The sequence below is a fragment of the Bos indicus genome, chromosome 16 (genome assembly GCF_029378745.1).
Source record: "Bos indicus isolate NIAB-ARS_2022 breed Sahiwal x Tharparkar chromosome 16, NIAB-ARS_B.indTharparkar_mat_pri_1.0, whole genome shotgun sequence".
Classification (NCBI taxonomy): domain Eukaryota; kingdom Metazoa; phylum Chordata; class Mammalia; order Artiodactyla; family Bovidae; genus Bos; species Bos indicus.
Genome location: NC_091775.1, coordinates 29402045 through 29418684, shown reverse-complemented (window position 1 = coordinate 29418684; position 16640 = coordinate 29402045). Strand labels below are relative to the sequence as shown.

Genomic DNA, 16640 nt, shown 5'->3' with positions numbered 1-16640 from the left:
GTGCCTTTGGTGACCACAGGGATGTGCTTCTCGTGGGCGTGTGCCTGGGAATAGAACTGCTGGCCATAGCCCACGTCTGTGGCCAACTTCAGACACTGACTCGCTTTTCAAGACGCTCCTGACAGCGATGTGTCACCGTTAACTTGTGCCCGTGTCCATCACGTAGCCCGCCGTCCACAGGGAACGTCAAGTGGAAGCAGCAAGCTCGCCTCCCCGAGATTCCTCAGGAGTCTGATTTGCTGTCCTAGAAACACGGGGTTAAGGACTTTTCTCACACACCTTCCTTGCCCTCTTACCAAGAACACTATTCATGTCTACACTTACTGTGAGGAATTTGCTCTGAAGACTTTTACCCCCCTCTGATAAGTTTGTTTGTACCTGAGGGAATTGTTTTTAAGTTTTATTTCATTTAAAATTCCCACCTAACCAAGGATGGAGTAATTGTTTCTTCTTGACTGACAGAATACGAAAAGGTCTCTCAAGGCAAAGAAGTGAGAGGTCCATGCCCAGCAGCCTATGAAGTCGCTGCCTTTTGTTGTGTTTTTATATTTATGTAATTTTATTATTTATTTCTGGCTTTGCGGGGTCTTGGTTGCTGCAAGGGCTTTTCTCTAGCTGCAGTGCGGGGGCTTCTCATTGCACTGGCTTCTCTTGTGGAACACGGGCTCTAGAGCATGAGGACTTCCGTAGCTGCAGTGCGTGGGCTCAGAAGTCGCGGCTCGCAGGCTCTAGAACACAGGCTCAGTGGTTGCGGTGCACAGGCTTAGTTTTTCCACGGCATGTGGGATCCTCCCAGACCAGAGATCAGACCTGTGTCTCCTGCATTGGCAGGCGGATGCCTCACCGCTGAGCCACCGGGGAAGCCCCTTGTTCTGTTTCTGTTTTTGTATTCCTCACATGGCAGGGGAATCTGCTTGATTTGAGGAAGTAATCCCACCCTCTGTGCCCGAAGATTTAGGGCATGAAGCGGATGTTAAGATACAAGTCTCTAGGGGTAAATGCCAATATTTTTGCCTGTAAGAGGAGTTAATATTTTTTTTAACTGGGAGCTATTCAAAATTCCAAACTCCTTTCCTTTCCTACATTTTCAGAAATAAGGGAAAGACTTTCGACTTATTATCATCTTAGAAACTATCAGATTCTCTCATTAGTATTGAGACACGTTAGTCAACAAGGTCCAGAAGGTTTGGGCAGCAGATGGACCGGAAGTGGGATGTTTTTCCTTGCAGGTCCCTTGTTTCACCAACCACTTCATGGCAGGAGATCTCAGATGCAGCTTGTAACCTGATGATGCGCCAGGATTCAGAGAGCTGTTCAGACTGCCTCCAAGTTAGCAAAAGACAGAGAAGGATGGACCTTCTGGATTTGGGGTATTTCTTTTCCGAAATCCTCATGGATTAAGTGACAAGAATGGATGTTAAACAACAGGGGTGGGATTAGGTCTATAAACTCAAAAAGCATGACTATCAAGAGGAGGATACCAAAGAGCTTAAGATTAAAGACAATTGTCTAGTAGAGTTTAGAGCTGGGGGTAACCAGGGGTGCCATCTACCGAAGCCCTGCCTCCATGAGGCAGTTGTTATCGGTGGAGCCAAGGTCTTCCTCACTCCCACCCTCTGCAAGCTGCATCTCAGGGCTAGACAAGGGCAGCTGTAAGTGTGGAGAGATGGGATATATTAATAATTGGAATTTAGCCAAGCTCAGATACAATTAGCTTATAAATAATGTGAATAAGCTTGAAAAGATCATTTTTCCCAAGATCGTGGCTCAGTTTAAAGTCCTCTTTTCACAATAAACTCCATCACGAATACACAGGTGCCTCAACACCCAGAAAGAAGGGAGTGATTCAAGTCACAGGGACAATTTCAGGAGGTGGCTGACTGGATGCTTTTGACCCTTTCTTCTCTAGAACTGTAAGGTGGGGAAGAGGGAGAGGAAGAATATTTTGCCTCTGAAGTATGGCCCCGGGCTGCCCAGGTGGCGCTAGTGATAAGAACCTGCCTGCAATGTCGGAGATGTAAGAGATACAGGTTCAATCCATGAGTTGGGACGATCCCCTAGAATAGAAAATGGAAACCCACTCCAGTATTCTTGCCTGGAAGATTCTATGGACAGAGGAGCCTGGCGGGCTACAGTCCATGGGGCCCCAAAGAGTTGGACACAACTGAGTGACTGAGCACACAGCATGTAGCAAAATAAGGCCCCTGCCCTGTGTAGGGGGAAAGTGGGGAGGAGATATGTGAACTATTTGGGTTTAGGTTAGTTTACAAAACCAAAAGCACAATGTGTGTGTAACAAGTTATGTGTAATGACAGAAACAGATGAAGAAATAATACGTGTTGCCTGAGGTTGGTGGGGCAGTCCATTCGCCTGGCATCCAGAGGACCTGGGCTTCAAGAAGGAGCAGTTGTTGTTATGTGACAGTGGAGAAGGGGTTTCTAGCAGAGCAGCCAGCAGGGCTTGGGGGTGTGCCGCGCTGCTCTCTGATAGCCGGGAGGCTGCGGATGCGAGAAGCACACGGTGAGAGGCGGAGTCTACGGGGGCGGGGGAGAATTGGAGATACCGTGCACTTTTCGTCTGAGATCCCAGCCCGTGCCACCCCCGATTCCAAGGGTTCCAGAGAGGTTCAGAGGTCCTCACGAGAGGAAGAGGGATTGATGCTGATTATATAAAAGAAGAAAAAGGCATTAAGGTTCTAGGACTGTGTTTGCAGAAGATGTAAAACTAGGGGACACAGTCCTTATCCATGGAACCCACAGTGGTGCCTGGGTTAACATTCTTCTACATGTTTAGACCCTCTGTGGAAAACACAACCATTTAAAATGCCTTCTATCTGAACAGACTGGTGGTCGCCAACAGGGAAGGGGCTAGGGGAGGGATGGAGTAGGTGGTTGGGGTTAGCAGATCTAAGTTTTTGTATACAGAATGGATAAACAACTAAGTCTTACTTAGTTACTCTGTGTATCGCACAGAGAACTATATTCAATATGCTGTAATAAACCATAATGGAAAAGACTGAAAAAAAGAACATATGCTAATGTATAACTGAATTGTTTTACAGCAGAAATTAACACAACATTGTAAATCAACTATACTTTAATTTTTAAAAATATCAAAAACTAAGATAAAATGAGATGCTTTCTACCTAAATTGCTTTAAGTGTTCAGAGAAAAAGTAAAGAGTACTGGCCCCTTTAGGAGACAAGATTGTGGGATGCTTCTCATTTCCATCTAAGGTGGAGCTGATGTAATAATAATAGGAAACAAGTGCACAATAAATGGCATGCACTTGAATCATCCCGAAACCATCCACCAACCCCTGGTCTGTGGAAAAACCGCCTTTCACGAAACTGGCCCCTGGTTCCAAAAAGGTTAGGGACCGCTGCTGAAGACCACGCATGTGGGTGTTGCCTGGATTCCTGCGTATGCTGCCGGGACGTCGGGTGAGGCGACCTGGGGTGCAGGAAAGAGTGAGTCCACTGGCCCAGCGCTTTCCTGAGTCTGTTAGAGGAAGGGGGAGACATTCGAGCCGGGGCTCACTGGGTGTCTTGGGGATACCGAGGCTAATCTGACCAAATGCTTCCAACCTTAAGTAACAGAACACCTAACTTAAAAGCAGCTTAACAGGAGTTTTGTACTTGCCTCCTATTCTGGCTCAGTTGGTAAAGAATCTGCCTGCAATGCAGGAGAGCAGGGGAAGAGTCCCTGGAGGAGAATACTGCACTCCAGTATTCTTGCCTGGAAAATCCCATGGAAAGAGGAACTTGGTCGGCTACAGTCCATGGGTTCACAACAGTCAGACGTGACTTAGTGGCTAAACGACCCACCACCTATTCGCCCTGCTGGCACGGCGGGGTGCACACCCAGGGCTGTGGAAACAGACAAAACACACACCATGCGACACTGGGCAGAGGAGGCTGGGAGCAGGTGCGGGTCACCCATACTCACTGCCCAGGACTGCACACCACGGCGCTGCAGCGGGGGCAGCGTGAACAGCAGAGGTGGGGAGCAGCGGCCGTGATACCAGGAACGTGAGGAGCCCCACTTCCCATAGCAGGACGTGACTGGCTGGGAAGTGACACTTGCCACTCAGGGCCCAGCAGGATGCCGGGCAGGGGACCGAGATGTCCTCCTGAACACCCTATGTGCACAAGACACCCTCACCACACAGTTGGTTCGGTTCCCAAGGACGGACTCCGAAGAGGAAACGTTGACTCAACAGATTTGCTCATGTACGATATTCCTCCATATGCTCAAAGGACTTGTCTTTGCCAATGTGGGAGGGAGGAGAATATTGTGTTGCTCTTCTGATTAGGATACTGCATTAGAGTTCCTCAGAGAGACAGTGCCAGTGGGGTCTGTGTATATGCACATATATATCACAAGGAAAATCAGATATCATATCTATATATGCATGTGGAATTGCTTATGTGATTACAGAAGCTGGCAAGTCTCCAAGTCTGCGGTTAACAGGCTGGAGACCCAGGCCTGTGGTACAGTAGTCCCCCTTATCGGCAGTCTCAGTTTCCACGATTTCAGTTACCTATGGTCAAGTGGGGTCAAGTGGGGCCCAAAAATATTAAATGAAAGTTCCGGAAACAACTCACAAGCTGTGCAGCACTCTGAGTGGTATGATGAAATCTCTGGACTCTTGCTCCGTCCCTCCTGGGATCCCCAACCGTCAGCTTCGTCTGCGCATTACTCAGCCACTGACATCATCGTGGCTCAGTGATCCAAGATCACCCAAAGCAGATGGTTCTCTTCTGATGTATCAGAAGGTCAGTGGTAGCCTAATGCCACGCCATTCACCTCACTCTAGCTCATCACGTAAGCTTTTTATCATCTCACATCATAAAAAGAAGGGTGAGTACGCCACAATATTTTGAGATAGAGATTTACTTAACTTTTATTATAATGCATATTTTTTGACATGTACATACTGCTTGAGGTCTTCCCTGTAGCTTAAACGGTAAAGAATCTGCCTGCAACACAGGAGACCTGGGTTTGATCCTGGGTTAGGAAAATCCTCTGGAGAAGGGAATGGCAATCCACTCCAGTATTGTTGCCTAGAGAATCCCATGGACAGAGGAGCCGGGTGGACTACAGTCCATGGGATCAGAAAAAGTCGGACACAACTGAGCAACTAACACTACTACTACATACTGCTTTATTGTATTTATTTGGTTTTGGCTGCACTGGATCTCCGCTGCCGCACACAGACTGTCTAGCTGTGGAGAACAGCGGCTGCTCTTCAGTCGCGGTGCATGGGCTTCTCATGTGGTGGCTTCTCACGGGCTCAGTAGTTGCAACTTGCTGGCTCTAGAGTGTGCAGTCTTCAGTAATTGTGACGCACAGGCTTAGCTGCTCCTCAGCATGTGGGATCTTCCCAGACCAGGGATTGAACTCCTGTCCCCTGCATTGGCAGGTGGATTCTTATCCACTGTCCTGCCAGGGAAGTCCAGAATATATTTTTATAATTGTAAATTGTGGGGGGCAATGCTGTGTGGCTTGCAGGGATCTTAGTTCGCTGGCCAGAGGTTGAACCCATACCCACAGAGGTGAAAGCACAGAGTCCTAACCACTGGACCGCCAGAGAAGTTCCTATGATCGTTCTGTTTTATTATTATAGTTGTTAATCTCTTACTGTGCCTAACTTATTAACTAAGCTTTACTATAGGTATGTGCATGTATAGGAAAAAACAGAGTCATGCACAGGGGCCCTTCTGGACTAGCTGCAGTTTCAGGCATCCAATGGGTATTTTAGAACATAGCTCCAGTGGACAAGGCTGGACGCAACCGTTCAGGTCTGAAGGCAGGCAGGCTCCAGACCCAGAAGAGCTGATGCTTCAGGTCAAGTCTGAAGACAGGAAAATGCTGACGTCCCAGGGACTTCCCTGGTGATCCACTGGTTGTCTCTGGGCTTCCAATACAGGCGATGCGGGTTCAATCCCTGATCAGGGAACCACGATCCCACATACTGCTTGGTGTGCCCAAAAGATTAAAAAAACAAAATTAGGACCACCCAGATTGGGAGAGCGATCTGCTTTACTCAGTCTTCTGATTCAAATGCTAATCTCGTTCAAAAACATCACACAGACTCACCCAGAATATCTGACCACGTCTGGGCACCCCACAGCCCAGTCTACTTCACATGTAAAATTAACCATCATAGCTATGTACTCCTGATCTTCCCTTGGCTGCCAAAGGCCTAGCAGACATTTGGGAAACAGGACTTTCTCTCTACTTTAGGCCTGATCAAAATGCTTCCTCCCCCACTAAGAGGAAAGGGAGCTGTGATACGCTTCCCCACTGTGACCAGAAAGGGGCTTTTGTCCCCATTTCATTGCCAAGGGGAAAAGTCAAATTCAAATATTTGTTTCTGTATCCTATTCCCCAAATCCTTCTAATTTACCTACCTGGGACAGCCTGTCCTGGTGACCCCTGGGGGTTCTCCACCAGGGAGACCCTGTTCTGGGAGTTTGTAGGCCTCTGAGTGTGTGGGAGGGACAGGCGCTGTTGGGAAAAGTGAGACAACACCTGAACACTGTGAGTGCACCCCATGCAGTTCGGAGGGGCACAAGGCGGGGGTCGGGACAGGGGGTGACCACCCGGAGCCACTCAGACCTCAGACGTAGGTTGAAAAGCTGGGCTCACATCAGATCAGATCAGTGGCTCAGTCGTGTCCGACTCTTTGCGACCCCATGAATTGCAGCACGCCAGGCCTCCCTGTCCATCACCAACTCCCGGAGTTCACCCAGACTCACGTCCATCGAGTCAGTGACGCCATCCAGCCATCTCATCCTCTGTCGTCCTCTTCTCCTCCTGCCCCCAATCCCTCCCAGCATCAGAGTCTTTTCCAATGAGTCAACTCTTCGCATGAGGTGGCCAAAGTACTGGAGTTTCAGCTTTAGCATCACTCCTTTCAAAGAAATCCCAGGACTGATCTCCTTCAGAATGGACTGGTTGGATCTCCTTGCAGTCCAAGGGACTCTCAAGAGTCTTCTCCAACACCACAGTTCAAAAGCATCAATTCTTCTTTGCTCAGCCTTCTTCACAGTCCAACTCTCACATCCATACATGACCACAGGAAAAACCATAGCCTTGACTAGACAAACCTTTGTTGGCAAAGTAATGTCTCTGCTTTTGAATATGCTATCTAGGTTGGTCATAACTTTCCTTCCAAGGAGTAAGTGTCTTTTAATTTCATGGCTGCAGTCACCATCTGCAGTGATTTTGGAGCCCAGAAAAATAAAGTCTGACACTGTTTCCACTGTTTCCCCATCTATTTCCCATGAAGTGATGGGACCGGATGCCGTGATCTTCGTTTTCTGAATGTTGAGCTTTAAGCCAACTTTTTCACTCTCCACTTTCACTTTCATCAAGAGGCTTTTGAGTTCCTCTTCACTTTCTGCCATAAGGGTGGTGTCATCTGCATATCTGAGGTTATTGATATTTCTCCCGGCAATCTTGATTCCAGCTTGTGTTTCTTCCAGTCCAGCGTTTCTCATGATGTACTCTGCATATAAGTTAAATAAACAGGGTGACAATATACAGCCTTGACAAACTCCTTTTCCTATTTGGAACCAGTCTGTTGTTCCATGTCCAGTTCTAACTGTTGCTTCCTGACCTGCATACAAATTTCTCAAGAGGCAGGTCAGGTGGTCTGGTATTCCCATCTTTTTCAGAATTTTCCACAGTTTATTGTTATCCACACAGTCAAAGGCTTTGGCATAGTCAATAAAACAGAAATAGATGCTTTTCTGGAACTCTCTTGCTTTTTCCATGATCCAACGGATGTTGGCAATTTGATCTCTGGTTCCTCTGCCTTTTCTAAAACCAGCTTGAACATCTGGAATTTCACGGTTCACATATTGTTGAAGCCTGGCTTGGAGAATTTTGAGTATTACTTTACTAGCATGTGAGATGAGTGCAATTGTGCGGTAGTTTGAGCATTTTTTGGCATTGCCTTTCTTTGGGATTGGAATGAAAACTGACCTTTTCCAGTCCTGTGGCCACTGCTGAGTTTTCCAAATTTGCTGACATATTGAGTGCAGCACTTTCACAGCATCATCTTTCAGGATTTGGAATAGCTCAACTGGAATTCCATCACCTCCACTAGCTTTGTTCGTAGTGATGCTTTCTAAGGCCCACTTGACTTCACATTCCAGGATGTCTGGCTCTAGGTCAGTGATCACACCATCGTGATTATCTGGGTCGTGAAGATCTTTTTTGTACAGTTCTTCTGTGTATTCTTGCCATCTCTTCTTAATATCTTCTGCTTCTGTTAGGTCCATACCATTTCTGTCCTTTATCGAGCCCATCTTTGCATGAAATGTTCCTTTGGTATCTCTGATTTTCTTGACGAGATCGCTAGTCTTTCCCATTCTGTTGTTTTCCTCTATTTCTTTGCATTGATCGCTGAAGAAGGAGATCAATGCAAAGAAATAGAGGAAAAGCTGGGCTAGACGCAGCCTTATCCTATTCCTGGATGAGGCCAGGTTCACCAGTGTGTGTGCGCGCGCGCGTGTGTGTGTCTGTATCTGTGTGTGTCTGTGTGCTGCAGCTCTGCAATGGCATTCCATTCTTTCAAAGACTTCGCATCACTCCAGGATACACCATTCCCACAGTTCCCATCAGCCCAGCGCTCCCCTTCACACGGGCTCACTGGCCACAGCATCTGGGGTTCGGGTCCGCATCAGGGTGAGAGGGGGTTGCAGCAAACTATTGAAAATCTTGCAGGAAGGCGAGGTGAGGCACCGGGACGAATCAGCCAGTCTCTTGGGTAGGTTTAGCCAGCTTCCCTTCGCCCCCAGCGCGGCCAGTTCGCTGCTGCAGGTGAAGGCCAGAGGGTCTCCTAGTCCCACGGAACTGGGCGGCGGCGCTCGGGCTACCCCTGGCGGTCGCGTTCAACAGTGCAGCCAGTCGAGAGCGGGTGTGCAGCGCCCTCTGCCGGTCGATAGCTGTCATTTCGTCCCCTTGAATTTCGCCTTGGGACTGGGAAGTTCTGTTACTGTCCTTCGTTCATAGTTAAGAAAACGGAGATACAGAGAAATTAGTAATTTATCCAAAGTGAAACTGACTGAGAGGGGATGTGAATCCACACATTCTGACTGCAGGCTCTGCGTTAAGACCAAGGTAGCTAATATGACCTCAAGGTGTGTCCACAAAAATGCGTGCACAGAGTCTTCCTTGGGGACCCAGCAGATCTGACCACTCCTGGGGGGCTGTGATGAGCCCTGTGTACCCCACTTTTGGAAAGCCATCAGCAGCAAATCACAACACATTCAGGATGAATGGCCAAAATGATGAGAGGATTCAAAGTCCAGTCATGTGAGGAAAAATGGAAAGCATGGGGGGTTTTTTCCTGGAGAAGGGACTTAGGAAACAGGAGAGGATTCCACACACCCGAAAGGAAGAGGGACTGGAGTGCCCTGGGATCCCACGGTGGGGACAGTGGGCGGGCTGTTCTCTGTGGTCCAGAGCCTTTCAAGGAAGTGCCCCACAAGGTGGACATGACCGCTCCCTGGCCCTTGCCAGCTGGGATGGAGGGATGTGGACAAATGTGAAAGACCCTCAAGGCACTCGCAGCCTCTCGGATGCAGGGCAGTGGATGTTAGCAACAGGGCAGGAAGCCAGACCAGCCCTGGGGAGGGCCCAAGGCTGTCTGCTCTCCTCTATGGGGCGAGGTGGGAGGTGATTTTGGCTGCACTGTGGCCTGCCAGCTTCTGTAATCGTGGGCATGCGGGCTTCTCTAGTTGTGGCATGCAAGCTCTCAGGGGTTTCAAGGGGGTGGTTGTGGATGCTGCTCAGGACCTGGCTCCTTTGGGGCACAGGACACATCTGCCAGCCTCTGAGGGGCTGAGCTCTCTAAACCTGGGGGCTAGAGGTGTGCTCCCCAAACTGCAGGCAGTGACTGAGGAAGGGCGTTCTAAACATCAGAAGGGGGTGCCCTGAACCCCATGCAGCCTCTTTTGCCCCACAGCAGGGGAGACGGGAGGGTGGGTGCCTAGGAGAACAGACAGACTTTGTTGCTTGTTGTTTATGGGCTGCCCAGTCTCTCTGGGTCTCTTTAGAGTTTGTATTTTGTTTCTTAGTGGCAGCCTTTTGGTTGGGCAGATGCTGAGGCCTCCGGAGTGGGAAGCCCCTCACTATGTCTGGCACCTGCCTGCTGGGTGCTGGGGGCCGCAAGGGGGAGCAAGGGTCGGGTCCTCCGTCCCCTCACCAGTGGTGAACCTGAGGCTCAGATACTACCCCGTGAGGTGGAAGCAGACAGAGTGTGTGGATGAGGGGCATCAGTAGAGGGTCTCCAGGAGGCCAGCACTGAGCCAGAGTTGGGGGTGCAAAAGATTTATGGGGGAGCAATGCCAGCAGTGGAAAATTCTGAAAGAGATGGGAATACCAGACCACCTGACCTGCCTCTTGAGAAATTTGTATGCAGGTCAAGAAGCAACAGTTAGAACTGGACATGGAACAACAGACTGGTTCCAAATAGGAAAAGGAGTATGTCAAGGCTATATATTATCACCCTGCTTATTTAACTTATATGCAGAGTACATCATGAGAAACGCTGGACTGGAAGAAGCACAAGCTGGAATCAAGATTGCCGGGAGAAATATCAATAACCTCAGATATGCAGATGACACCACCCTTATGGCAGAAAGTGAAGAGGAACTCAAAAGCCTCTTGACAAAAGTGAAAGTGGAGAGTGAAAAAGTTGGCTTAAAGCTCAACATTCAGAAAACGAAGATCATGGCATCCAGGCCCATCACTTCATGGGAAATAGATGGGGAAACAGTGGAAACAGTGTCAGACTTTATTTTTGGGGGCTCCAAAATGACTGCAGATGGTGACTGCAGCCATGAAATTAAAAGACGCTTACTCCTTGGAAGGAAAGTTATGACCAACCTAGATAGCATATTCAAAAGCAGAGACATTACTTTGCCAACAAAGGTTCGTCTAGTCAAGGCTATGGTTTTTCCTGTGGTCATGTATGGATGTGAGAGTTGGACTGTGAAGAAGGCTGAGCGAAGAAGAATTGATGCTTTTGAACTGTGGTGTTGGAGAAGACTCTTGAGAGTCCTTTGGACTGCAAGGAGATCCAACCAGTCCATTCTGAAGGAGATCAGTCCTGGGATTTCTTTGAAAGGAGTGATGCTAAAGCTGAAACTCCAGTACTTTGGCCACCTCATGCGAAGAGCTGACTCATTGGAAAGAACTCTGATACTGGGAGGGATTGGGGGCAGGAGGAGAAGGGGACGACAGAGGATGAGATGGCTGGATGGCATCACTGACTTGATGGACGTGAGTCTGGGTGAACTCCGGGAGTTGGTGATGGACAGGGAGGCCTGGTGTGCTGTGATTCATGGGGTCGCAAAGAGTCGGACATGACTGAGCCACTGAACTGAATGCCAGAAGAGAAAAGGGGAGCGAGCGGGGCTGGAAGGAGGAGTTGGCAAGCTGCCTCTGGTCTCAGCAGCCCAGTGGATGCTCATATTCTCAGTGCTCATTAGAGGAGGCTGCGGGGTTGAACTGGCCACGGTGCCCTCACCTGGCTTAGTCACTGGCTGAAGGGGCCGAGAGGAAGATGGCCTTGACTGTGTGACTCAAAAGCTGACGCTGATCACATCACTCAGGTTAGCCCCCAGCTGACCACCCTCCTTGCAGCTCCTTCTGAGGGGTCCATCTGGGAGTCACCTAAGTCCAGTCCGTGATGGAGGGTGAGTGGAGGGGTGGGGGCTGAAGCCAGGCCTGTGCCCCACAACCCACAGCTCCCCCAGAAGGCCACAGCAGCACTGGGCGGTCCACCACGGGTCAGCCTCATCCAGAGAAGGGGCGGCTTGCTGCATGGCCCTCCCAGTCATCCATGAAGAGGGGTGGTCCCCCAACTGCCTGGACCCCCAGACTCCCAAGAAGACTGGAGTTGGATTCTTAAGGCAGTCCTGTTCCTCATGACTCACCTGTGACAAAGGTGGCTCGAATAGGGGCCGAAGCACAGCGTGTGTTCTGTGCGACCAGCAGGCCAAGCTGGGAGTGAAAGTGGCCGGACACGGAGACATTGTCTGACCGGAGCTTCTCACTCACCTCCAGCCCCAGGGTCCCCTGAGCCTAGGCCCAGTGTGCTGGTCACCTGCTCCCTCCAGGGTCTCTCCGCCCCCCCAGCAGTGTCTGTCTGCTCTTTCCTATTATATGCCAGCATTGATGGCAAATCTTGGGCTCGGGGCCCTGGGACCTCTCCACTGATGCCCAGCCCCTCCCACAAGCGCAGAGCTCCAGACCATGGGCCCCTCATCAGGTACTAAGACTCCCCGTTTTATAAAAACACGGAATCCCAGAGAGTGGAGGTGGGAGTTGTCTGAGGTCACCCAGCAGCAGATACCGGCTCCAGGGTGGGGAGTTCCTGACACCCAGAACCGGTGCTTAAAACCCCAGATCAAACTGCCCACCTCCAAGTGGACGCTTCCCAGCTTGTTAATTATCCTTCTCTGCTGCCTGAAGTAGGATGTTTGTGTTTTACTGTAGGAAGGGCTGACACTTATTGAGCACCTACTGTGTACCAGGTGCTTGGAACACGAAGAGAAATAAAACACAGTCTCGGCCACTGTGTGGAGTGAGTGTGTTGCCTCACTGAGGTTTGTCACGCGAGCACAGACCAGCTCTGGACCCCGGAAAGTGCACCTCCATGCTGCTTTATTTATGTGCCCACAAGGCTTTTCCAGCTCTAGCTGGTCTGAATTTCCTGTTGCTCCGACAAGAGTTAAGGGAGCCGAGAAGCCCAGGGTGACCTGAGGCTTCACCACAAACTTGTCCTTGTGGAGACCGCCCCCGCCCCCAGACTGGGTGGACTGCGAGGTGGGAGGCACCAGCCAGAGAGGGCAGAGCCAGCCGCTGGGCTCTGAGACCAGCACCCTGCACTGGTTGTCAGGCTGCTGTAACGAAGGGCTGCAGACTGGGGGGCGCTTCACCAGCTGAAAGTGTCATTTCCAGTTTGGGAGGCTTCGAAGTCCAAGATCCAGTTGTCAGCAGGCTGGGGAGGAGAATCTATCTCCTTGGCTTCTAGATGGCTGGCTGCTCCCTGTGGGTTCTTGTAGTCTTCCTTCTGCACACATCTGGGTCCAAAGTTCCTCTCCTCTCTAGTTGTGGCCACTGGCTCAGCACTTGCTCCAAGGCATGTGGGTTCCCTGACCAGGGATCGAATCTGAGTCACATGAATTGCAAGACAGATTCTTTACCACTGGGCTACCAGTGAAGTCTCCTCAATTCAGGGGAGTCGGGTTCGATCCCTGTTCAGGGAACCCACATCCCTTGGAGCAACTACTGAGCCCATGGCCACAACTAGAGAATCTGGGCACAGCATCAGAAGATCCCGCGGGACTCAGCGCAGGTCCCACGTGCCAGAACTAAGACCTGACACAGTCAAGTAAGTACATAGATAAATAATTAAAAAACCCACTCTGACTCCCCTATCTCCCCTAAAAGTGGGAAATAAATCTCCCATGTGAAGGTATCTTCCCTGTACAGGAAGGATAAAAAGCATTCTTATCACCAGAGTTAGGGAATCCAAGGCTAAGAAAGATGCATAAACAAACTGTGTTACTTCATTAGTCTGCAACCCCAAGTACAAGCTCTTTTGTTAATACCAAGTAAGTAATTGTTTAAAAATGATATGTAAACATCCTGTTTTGGTTATTTCGGGAGTCCCATTTCTATCAGCGTGCATGCTCAGGTGCTCAGCCTTGTCAGACTCTGCTCACTAGGCCCTTTGGCAAGAATACTGGAGTGGGTTGCCATTTCCTCCAAGGGATCTTCCTAACCCAGGGACTGAACCAGGGTCTCCTGCTCTCCCGATTGGCAGGCAGATTCTTTACCACTGAGCCTTCCATGCATATGAATTAATTTTTTAAAATTTGTCTTGTGTCAATTGAATTATTAGAGCAACCAAAAGAACCCATGAGTGTGGCAGGGGTGGGGGGGATTTCCCTCTTCCTGACTGTTGCACAGAACATTTGCCTGAGGACAGTGTACCCACACTTGTCAACTGCAGTGTGGAATCACCTGGGGTCTCGGGCAGAACACCTGAGCATCTGAGGCAGCAAGCGGGGCAAAGGAAGACAATGTGCGCTCAGTCGCTCAGTCGTGTCCGACTCTTTGTGACCCCATGGACTGAAGCCCGCCAGGCTTCTCTGTCCAAGGGATTCTCCAGGCAAGAGTACTGAAGTGGGTTGCCATTTCCTCCTCCAGGGGATCTTTCCTACCCAGGGATTGAACGTGCGTCTCCTGCATTGGGAGGCAGATTCTTTACCACTGCACCACCTGGAAGCCCAAAGGAAGAGAATTCAAGTGAAGACAGCCCTTAGGTTTTGTTCCTAGCACGGAAATTCCCAAGCAGGATGCCCCGGAAGAGGACACGCCTTCTTTTCAGGGCAGGAGTGGCAGCTGCTCCTGGCAACTCCAGCTATCGAATGGCCCCACTGTCAGGGGGTTGGGGATACAGGGTCCCCGTGCCTTAGGGCTGCCGGATTGAGCAATAAAAATACAGGATGCCCAATTCAATTTCAGTCTTAGGTTCACAGCAATTTTTTTTTTTTTAAGTACAAGTATTTCCTACACATTGCATGGAACATACCTACACTACAAAATGACTTACCTGTTAGATCAAGAGGTCAGGAAAGACCTCTCTGAGGGACGTCTGGGCAGAGACCTGAATGAAATCAAGAGAGAGCAGGACAGACCTGGGGGACCAGGGGAAGCAGAGGGTGGGAAGGTGTGGTTTATTGGAATCTCATAAGGGTCAGTGTGGTATGTTTCAGGTTTTAGTGTGAGCGGATGAAAATGCGGATCCGGTACCCTGACTCTAAATAGGAGTAGTTGGCAGACACAGGGCTCACTCCTAAATAAGCCCTCCTGGAATCTGGCTTGCTCCCTCCTTCTCCTTGCATTTTCTGCACACAGTCCAGGGGGTTCAACTCAATGGTCTTGGGGGTCAGAGGTGGGAGCCCTTCAGGGATCATCTCACGCAAACCCCTCCTGTTTCTGGCGGGGGATGGGTGCCAGGGGTCTCTGAAGACCTTGCCCGCCGGGATGAAGGGGAGGAAGTGGCTCTGCAGTGCCTGGTCTTCAGCTCCTGTGTGTTTCTGGAAAGAGCATGGGGATCAGGTGTGTAATTTTGGAGACACACCTCCTCCATCACACACACACACACACACACACACACACACACACTCTCTCTCTCTCTCTCTCTCTCTTACCTCTCTTACCACTTTTCAGCTGGGGCCCCTCGATGGGACATCCGGCTTTGATGCCGCCGGCATTCTCTCCCCACCGAAGCCAGATAAAAAACACGGAGACAGAGTTTGGAGGAAATAGAAAGGTGGTTTTAATCTTCTGCCGGCGGAGGGAAGACGCAGCAGGCTCATGCCTCAAGAATTGTGCCCCTCTTCCAGGGGGAGTCTAGAGGATTATATAGATGAGGGTTCCAAGTTCTGGGTTGGTGATGAGGAACAAAGGTATAAGGATATTGTATAATTCTTGTATTGTTTCAAAAACAGTCAGAGGATGGCATCAGGTAGCCCAGTAGTTGGGTCCATTGTCTTTTGTGAATTGTACTGGGCTTTCTTTGTATAATGCAAAAAGAGAGGGGGAAAAAAAAAACAGCGAGGAAGAGAGTGCTGTAAAGGTGAGAACAGATTCAGGATGTAATTAGCATAGAGTCAAAGGATAATAGATGCAGAATGGAGCTTACCCAGAGCTAGGAGGCAGAAAAGCAAACTCGGTTGTAGACAACAGATTAGAAACAGTGAAAGTAAAACCTAGGAGTGATCAGGCCTGCTCACTGTTCTTTTTATCTTCTTCGTTCTCAGGAAAGAAAAACCCGTTCCTCTTTTTTCCTTCGCATTACACCAGCTTGACCATGTCAGGCGGGAGGTGGTCTCTACCTGGCAGCTCGCAGTTCCCTGACCCCTTGGGACATGCGTGCAGGTCTAACTGGAGTCCCTAGCTAGGGCTCAACTTCCTTTTTTCTGGTTTGAAAGAACATGTCAGAGAAAGAACAATGTCCCTTCCCCAGAGCAAGGGCCCCAGAAAGCTCCTTACACTTCTCCAAGCTGGGCGGTCAATCGCAGGCCTCTGACTCTTCCCTGGACCTCAGCCCCTAGCGCCTCTGAGAGCCCCACGAGCCCGTCTGTCCAGACCTTCATCCACCAACCGCCTCCGCGAAGGGAAGCGAAAGGGTCAGAATTGCCCCAGCAATGCCCCCTCCCCTCCAGCACCTCCTGCCCCCGCAGTCCAGCCCCGCCCCGGGCACACCCATCCTCTGCGGAAGGACGCGCCACGGCCGCCCCCCGCCCCGCCGGTCCCCTCCCCCGCCTCCCCGGCTCCCCAGCTCAGAGCAGAACTGAGACCGGAAGTGAGCTCAGCTGCTCCAGCCGCAGAGAGGGCGGCTCCCGCAGGCCGGCCCTGCAGGTGCTTGCAAGTTTCTGAAGCAGAGCTCACTCCAGCCCCAAACCCATAGCGTCAGGACCTGAAGACCTGGAGAACCTGAACACAGCACTCGGATCGATCCATCCCAAAGGCCGTGCACATCGTTGGTGCTTATCTGGCGCCCGATGGCCCTCGGGAAGATACAAACAGGGACAGTCTTTGCTG

At 50.3% G+C, this 16640-nt stretch overlaps 1 long non-coding RNA gene across 5 annotated transcripts; it reads right to left on the bottom strand.

Annotated features, from left to right (window-relative positions):
• Window positions 1–12159: 12159 nt before the first annotated feature.
• LOC109570818 (uncharacterized) lies at window positions 12160–16243 on the bottom strand. Of its 5 annotated transcripts, none has more exons than XR_011560761.1 (4): window positions 16089–16243; window positions 15245–15610; window positions 14644–15130; window positions 12186–13177 (listed from the first exon to the last, which is right to left on the bottom strand). It is a non-coding gene; the product is annotated as an uncharacterized lncRNA (long non-coding RNA). The 5 variants fall into 5 exon arrangements; XR_011560762.1 differs by having other exon boundaries at window positions 15245–15606; XR_011560760.1 differs by having other exon boundaries at window positions 12651–13177; window positions 15245–15478.
• Window positions 16244–16640: the final 397 nt, after the last annotated feature.